This window comes from Opisthocomus hoazin, chromosome 8 (genome assembly GCF_030867145.1).
Source record: "Opisthocomus hoazin isolate bOpiHoa1 chromosome 8, bOpiHoa1.hap1, whole genome shotgun sequence".
Taxonomy (NCBI): Eukaryota; Metazoa; Chordata; class Aves; order Opisthocomiformes; family Opisthocomidae; genus Opisthocomus; species Opisthocomus hoazin.
Window position 1 is genome coordinate 32294359 of NC_134421.1, and position 8636 is coordinate 32302994.

Sequence of the window (8636 nt, forward strand, 5' to 3'; positions counted from 1 at the left end):
TTTTGCTGGTTGGTGGAGACATAGCTGCTATTTTGTTGATGACATCCATTGGGATTTGACGGCACCCATCATGACATTTTATTCCCAAAAACTGGATCTCTTGTGCAGGTCCCTTGACTTTACTTCGCTTAATGGCGAAACCGGCTTTCAGAAGGATCTGAACTATTTTCTCCCTTTTCTCAAAAACCTCCTCCGCTGTGTCACCCCATACAATGATGTCGTCGATGTACTGCAGATGTTCTGGAGCTTCACCCTTTTCCAGTGCAGTCTGGATTAGTCCATGGCAAATGGTGGGACTGTGTTTCCACCCCTGGGGCAGTCGATTCCAGGTGTACTGGATGCCCCTCCAGGTGAAAGCAAATTGTGGCCTGCACTCTGCTGCCAAAGGGATGGAGAAGAATGCATTAGCAATGTCAGTTGTAGCGTACCACTTGGCTGCCTTTGACTCCAGCTGATATTGAAGTTCTAGCATGTCTGGCACGGCAGCACTCAGCGGTGGTGTGACTTCATTCAGGCCACGGTAGTCTATTGTCAGTCTCCACTCTCCAGTAGATTTTCTCACTGGCCATATGGGACTATTAAAGGGTGAGCGAGTTTTGCTGATCACGCCTTGACTCTCCAGCTGGCGGATCAGCTGATGAATGGGGAGAAGGGAGTCTCGGTTGGTACGATACTGTCACCAGTGCACCGTTGTGGTCGCGGTTGGCACCTGTTGTTCTTCAACCCTCAGCAACCCCACAACGGAAGGATCCTCCGAGAGACCAGGCAAGATGGACAGCTGTTTAATTTCTTCCGTCTCCACAGCAGCTATGCCAAAAGCCCACCGATACCCCTTTGGGTCCTTGAAATAGCCTCTCCTAACATAGTCTATCCCAAGGATGCACAGAGCCTCGGGGCCAGTTACAATGGGGTGCTTCTGCCAGTCCTGCCCAGTGAGGCTCACTTCAGCCTCCAGTACACTCAGCTCTTGGGACCCCCCTGTCACTCCCGAAATGCAAATGGACTCTGACCCTTTGAACTCTGATGGCATTAAAGTACACTGTGCACCAGTGTCCACTAGAGCTTGATACTCTTGTGGATCTGACGTGCCAGGCCACCGAATCCACACCGTCCAATAAACACGGTTGTCCCTTTCCTCCACCTGGCTGGAGGCAGGGCCCCTCTAATCCTCGTCAGAGAATTTGCTGCTCACCTGCTGTAAAAATGACTTGGAGGTCCCCTCCAGAGGATCGGAATCAAGGTCAAACTGTCTACCTGGTCTGGAGAGCTGGCTTCTGGAAACTGGAGCGGCACTTTTCCTAACAGAATCCCCTTTTGTGATTGTTTTACCTCGCAACTCACGTACTCGTGCCTCTAGACTTGAGGTGGGTTTTCCATCCCACTTCCTCATGTCCTCTCTGTGGTCACGCAGGTAAAACCACAGGGTGCCTCGTGATGTGTAGCCTCTGTACTCTCTCTCCTGAGCAGCGAAACGCTTGCCCCTAATAGCTGAGATGCGGGCCCGCACAGGTGGGGAGTAGGACATATCCTCTTTGAATTGCTGGACCTCTGGGACAATTTATTCACAGCTGAGACAAGGGAGGAAGAGAGACTTTCCTCATATTGGCGGAGTCTGACAGCCACCTCATCCACTGTTGGTGCCTCTTTACCTTTCCAGTTTACTACTGCCAGTGAGTTGGCATATGAGGATGGTGTGCTCCGCACAAACTTCCTCTACATAACTGCTGTGCACTGGACTTCATCTGGGTCTGTGGGTAACTGGTCATCATCTGGTTCATTGTAAACCAGCTCCCGCACAGCTAATTCCCTCAAGTACTGAATACCCCTTTCCATATTGGTCCACTTGCCAGGATAGCATACAAAATCATCACTGAAGGGGTATCTCTCCCTCACCCCTGAGAGAAGTCTCCTCCAGAGGCTAAGGACTTGTTTCTTCTTCCCAATGGCCTTGTCAATGCCCCCATCCCTGGCCAGGGATCCCAGCTGCTTGGCTTCCTTGCCCTCTAACTCCAAGCTGCTGGCCCCGTTATCCCAGCACTGCAGCAGCCAGGTGGCAATGTGCTCGCCTGGGTGGCGGCTGAAATCTTTCCGCATGTCTCGCAGCTCACCCAGGGACAGGGACCGGGTGATGATCTCTGTCTCTATCTCCCGCGATGACCCTGGCTCATCGTCATCCCTCCCGGAGCGATCTGCTCTCTTTGCGTCTTTCTTTAGTTTTACAGGGGCGACTGCTAACGGCACAGGTTGGTCATTGGGCTTAGCCACGCTGCCTGCAGCTGGAGCTGGGGCTGGAGCAGCTGCTGTTCCTGCCAGGGAAACCGAGGCAGACCCTGCAGCTGTGGCAGCGGCAGTGCCGGTCTGGGAGGCTGTGACTATCTGCTGGGCTGGAGGGGCTGCAGGGCCGGCTGGGGGGGCAGCGCCAGTTGCAGCGCCTGCCGCTTCGCTTCCCCCCCTTTCCCCTTTAAGGCACTGAACAGTGTTGAACATGGCTCGGTAGGCGTGGGCCAGACCCCAGCACTATGTGGTGATCTGTGTCTCTCTGGAATTCCCAGGGTGGCAGCACACTTTTTTCAGATATTTTACCAGATTGTCCGGGTTCTGTATTTGTTCAGGGGTGAGTTTAAAACACACCGCAGGTGCCCACTGCTCTAGACACCTGCCCATGCTGTCCCACCCACCCAGCCACTCACAGCTATCCAGCCCCGGGGCAGGTCTCTGCATGATGTTCTTAACGACTTGTTTAACCCTAAACAAAAGCTGAAACCCATTCAGGAGGCAGAACAAAAGGAAAGTGCTGGCCTGAGCATCCCAGGGGTACTCGAAATTCTCAAAAGCTGTTAGGACCAGCCTGAGGGATAGAGGGGGGGCAAAAGAGTGGGGGAAGGTATCCCCTTTGGTTTTCCCCACAGATTGGGTTTGATTATTAACAAATTCTAAGACATAGAATCCGAGGTACGGAAATGACCGCAGTGCCGCATGCAAACACAAGCCTAATTTCATGCACAGTGATTTTATCATATCATAAGTTGATATCATACAGTACAGCAAAATCATCATCCTGATCTTTTTTCCCCGAGGTAACAAACAGCACGGTGGCAAAAAAATACAGCAAGTAAGGATTTACGTAGCAGAGATATTTGATCAAAGTCAGAAACATTTTTACCGGCGACTTTAAGTAACACAGTAAATGCGTATAATAAATTTTAACAAAATCTATGAAAGCAGTTTTAACACCCACTGCACAGCCCTGCCGTTATCCCTGCCCCACGTTGGGCGCCAATTTAATATTTTTGTTTTGGCTGCCGCCGGCAACAAAAGCGCCACGTGGCCGCCCCTCCCCCCGCCGGCATGGGGAGGAGAATGAAAAGAAACAAGCAGAAACTGGTAGGTCGGGATAAGGGCAGTTTAACAGAACAGCAAACAGAGGGAACAGGAACAACAATGGTACAAATAAGGAGAAAACACAACAACGAACTGCACAACCCAGACAGCCGCTCTCCCGGACAGGGCCCGCGCCGCACCCTCCCAAACCTCGAGTGAGTCCCCACCGCTCTGCCCCCCCCACCAGAACCCAGCGTGACGTCACATGGTATGGAATACCAGGCTCTGTTTGGCCAGGTGGGGTCAGCCCCCACCCCCCGGCTGTGCCCCTTCCTGGAGTCCGGTGAAAATTAACCCTGTCCTGGCCAAATCCAGGACAATAAGGATGTAAGAAAGAAACAATTTATCAACTTTGCAGCAATTACTTGCTATCAGAGGATTGTCATCTGTCCAAACAGACAGTGTGTATCCTCAGTCATTTTGAGTAGGATATATTGCTTCCCACTTACAGAAGTGACAGAGGTCTGTAAAAAAAAAAAAAGTCCCACTGAATCACCCTTGGTTTGATGGTTAATTTTTTACATTCTTGTTCTGACCATCTCCCTGAGTTGGGCTTCAATTACTAATTTCATTTACAACAACGAAGTCAGTTTTTCCAAGAACTTCATCATTCACTTCACGTTATGCCTTAAAATTTCCTATGTACATTATCCTACTACTGAAATCCATTATATTCGCCTTTTCTATCCACCTTACTATATCAGTTGCATATATTATGATGTGATTTATTGGTTTTTTTTCTCCATGTTGACCAAGGAATCCTTGATAACTAACTCAGATGAAGACATCTATCTAGTAGACAACCCAACTTAGCAAGTCTGACACACATTGTAGGAACCAGGCTCTCTGGAAGTACGGTATTGCACTGCTTTGTCTTAGCAGTTCTAATCTCTCTGCTAAAATAGGACTGGATAGCACATTAATTGAATTGTTACTACCAGGACACATGGAAGTCCCAGTCCTGCTGTGCCTTCAGACCAGTGGATAGAATTCTTCTGTCACCAACTCTGATACAAGCTAGAATTTGCTAGCACAATATAGAGAAAGTGAGTATACTTACTTCTTAAGAAGACAAACTCGATCTTGTCCAACTGAAAGTGAGTCAACTCTGTTTATTCGAGTTTATCCTCTTGTCTATACATGCCTGCACTTAACTTGCTGAAGATTGTTGAGTGAATTCTCATTACATATTTCCCTTACACATTTCCCTTAATCCCTTGGGTTTGCAAGTCTTATTATTTACTTCACTTTTTCAAACGTAGCGCAATTAACTTTTTATACCTTTATGCCCTGTCAGGTTTGTATCTGGTCAGCAGAAGCTGCAAACTTAACACACATAGGAAAGAAGTAGTAGACTTCTGTCCTTTTATAGCCCAAACAAATCACTTAGACACTTAAAATGTGTAGCACCATTTTATACTCTGTTACAAAGTAAAATCACTGAACAGCAGTGAAATATTTTTAAAACTAATTGCAATTGCACACCTAATTTTAAACCTATGACCTTCATTTTCCCATTTATTATATGTGTAATTTTGAGTACTTAGCCTCCATACAAATTCCTTGCAGCTATATCAATAAAATATTTGCCCATTATAATTTAGAGTCATACTGTGCGCACAAAAATAGTAAAATGCAAATCTCATACGTTGCTTTTGAAATTTTGATATTGGACAAGGTCACAGAAGAATGAAATAAAGAATTGTAGAATCATTGAATCAGAGACCAGTTTGGGTTGGAAGGGACCTTTAAAGGCTGTCTAGTCCAACCGCCCTGCAGTGAGCAGGGACAACTTCCACCAGCCCAGGTTGCTCAGAGTCCCATCCAACCTGACCTTGAATGTTTCCAAGGACGGCGCATCTACCACCTCTCTGGGCAACCTGTTCTAGTGTTTCACCACCCTCGCTGGAAAAAATTTCTTCCTTATATCCAGTCTAAATCTACCATCTTTTCATTTAAAATCATTACCCTTTGTCCTGTCACTACAGGCCCCACTAAAAAGCCTGTCCTCATCTTTCTTACAGGCCCCCTTTAAGTACTGGAAGGCTGCTGTAAGGTTTCTCCAGAGCCTTCCCTTCAGGCTGACCAACCCCAACTCTTTTTTCATAGCAGAGGAGTTCCATCCTTCTGATCATTTTTGTGGCCCTCCTCTAGACCCAAAATACGTAAAGACAGATGAAGAGATGGCTTTTATGAACCATGATCCTGATACTTTCTCCTTATTTTTCCTAGGCTGAACGAGTTACTGAAAAATGAACTCAATGATAAGGAAATTTAAACAGAACAAAAAAAATCCGGAGTCAACCATTTATCTGCTACTGAATTCTGTGAACTAATCTCAGTCCAAGCAAGAGCTCCCCTAAGCAGTTCATATATTTTAATATGGTATAAACACTCTGTATACATGGTACAGCCTATGGCTTACACTGTTCTACAACTAATGGGGAAAATCTGCCATTGCATAGCACACTGGGTGAAATCCTAACCGAGTCTCCCGGCCCACCAGCCTACACCAGTCACAATAAGGCATTAAGGAAGTTGTCTTCTTTCACTGCTTCTCAAACCCACCACATGTAGTGGTAATCATCACCCAGTGCTTAACTTAAGCGGAAATAACTTGTCTTAAAGTTGTTGGCAACTATAGAAGGAATGTTTTAAAATGCATATATTTCATTAATCTCCTTATATTGGCCAGTGAAGACTTTTTAACACAAAAACTTGAGCTCTTTCCTATCACACTGGTTCCACCGGAGACTATTGTAACTGCTTGGGATTAAATTGGACCTGTTGATGTAAAAAAACCTTTTGTACATATTTTTTTCAGTCATTTAATTCAGCATGTAGCCCAAAGTGCCTTCTCTGTAAACTTTTCTCAGAGCCACAGTCCCAGTTCTTGCTTGTGTCTTGGCTTTTTGTTCATTTGCTCCAGCTTCTTTGGTTGAGATTTTCCTCTGCTTGTACCTTATAGCTGCACAAATCCTGAGAAAGCAATCAAGAAAGACCTTCCCCCTCCCCAAAATGCCCCTGCTTTCCTAGCTGACGTAGTATCCTTTGGAGTAATTTACCCACCTTGGGATTACTGACCTGCTTGGCTTAACCTGCTTTTGATATCAACCACCCAAAATCTTATAGGCATTTTGAAAGGGGCAGAACTGCTCTGATTTCCACTTGTACATATGGAAATACATGCTGATTTTGTGCTAAGACTTCTATTACAACATCATTACTCTAACCTCCACAGAAATGTATTCGAAGTGTGTCAAGCAGCTAAGAAACTGAGTGGGATGGGAAAAAGTGGGTTACAGCCGTGACTGTGGAGCAGAAACAATATACACTTTTGGTATTAACTATAAATGGTTAATGGATCTAAACGTGCATCTCTGAAAATAATACCATTTATTAAAATCATATTTGTGAGCTACTGCATCTTTTTAAGGGACGGATTCACATTTGTGCTTGTGCTTATTGCAACCTTGTGACAGTTTTATTGTTGAAAAGTTCAAGGTACATCTCATAATTGTACCAGAAACATGCATTTATCACTGGCAACAGTTCTGTGCCACATGAAATGAATTACTGTAATAGACATGTCATGTAATAGCATCTTATTATCCTCCCCCTCTTCCTCCTCTTTCTTTTTCTTAACCTTCTGCAATGAGCAGGTCAAAAATGATGGCAAGTGTAACAGACAAAAGTGATTCCTGAGTAAGTTCAAGAAGCAAAAAGATGCTTGCTAAAAGTAGCGCTGTAGCAGCACAATGACTAATTAAGATCATCTACAACACACTGCAAAATGAAAGCGCTATACTATAGGGCTCAAGCCCTAATGCTGCTGCTTAGGCCCTAGCAGTTTAGCAGATAGTGAGGCACTTTCGTGGGGCAGGGGCAGGATGGTTACCACCGTGGAAGATGAAGGCCACAGATCCTTCTGCACTGGTTCCTTCATTGCAGCCCTCTAATTACTGCTGAGAGGCACGGTGATATGAAGGCAAAACCATACAAAATATACCCAGGCTCTACCTGCTGTTTCTACAGTTGCTGTGGCCTGAGAAGAAGAGCAGCGGGACCATGACAGAAAGGGGAGGAGATGACACGTGAGAAGTGTACCTGAGGATAAAGTCTCACCATAGTCCTGCTGATTCAGTTCTCATTCTGCCTTGCACCATTACTCCGAATCCTAATGGGCTGACTTACGACAAATCGGCACAGAGACAGAGGACAGTATGGGCTGGATCCAGCACAGAGGAGCTTCTGTAGTTTGACATCAGGCCCAAGATGAAAACAACAAGCACTAGTAGGGTGCCTCCTTTTAACTATTCAGCAATTTCTGTTTACTTAAATTTTGGCCACAGTAGATGTGGCTGGTAACATAAAGACTAAATTTCAACACAATGAGGCTTTAATTTCCCAAGCCCATCCTCATTATTTCACATCATTTCAGTCTTACCTACAGTACACTTTTCTGACAACTATCTTTGTGTTCATTTTCCCATCCCATCCATAATACACGCAGCCATCAAATACGTCGTTCTCAATACTGTTTCTCTAACATGGGGTTTATGTGCTTGATTCTCAGAAAAGCCAGGATTATCACCAGCTCACTGAATTGTTTCTCTCCACTCCTGAGGCCTTGGTCATTGCAGTATGCAGGAGTCAGAGTGCCTCTGATAGCAGTGGGACTCTGCATAGTGACTTCTGTGTTGAAGGTGCAGCTTAAAGAAAGCTAGCTAATTTTTGCTAGGAATAGGAGGAAGCAGGGAATTAGTCAGCAGAAACTGATTTTCTGTTATTAAGATAGCAAATACTCCCAAGTCAATTTACAAACCAAAGGCTCTAACTTGTCTCCCTCCTACTCCCTCCAGCTCAGCCATGGAGCTTTCAAAGCAAATGACTGCCTTTAAAGTTCTACTCTTACTGAAGACACTGAGCTGAGAGCAAGTAAACAGCTCTTCATTTGGTCTCGTATGAAAATGTTCAACTTGAAAGCAGCTCAGCCACTGACTGAAGTGCTGCTGATTGCAGTGGACGCATTGGGGAAGAAGCAAGCATGTTCTTTTTGATGTTTGATTAGGAGATGTGCTGCCATGGGGATTTCAGAGGGAAGTGCCATTTCTCCCTCCTCACATCCTGCCTCCTCCCCCAGGGATGCTTCCAAGGTGGCCATGCACTTCGCCTCAGCTCTTTGAACACTCCTGGGGAGGTATATGTAGGAGGAAAGGGAGGGACAAGGCCCCTTTTGGGGGCAGTACATCCTA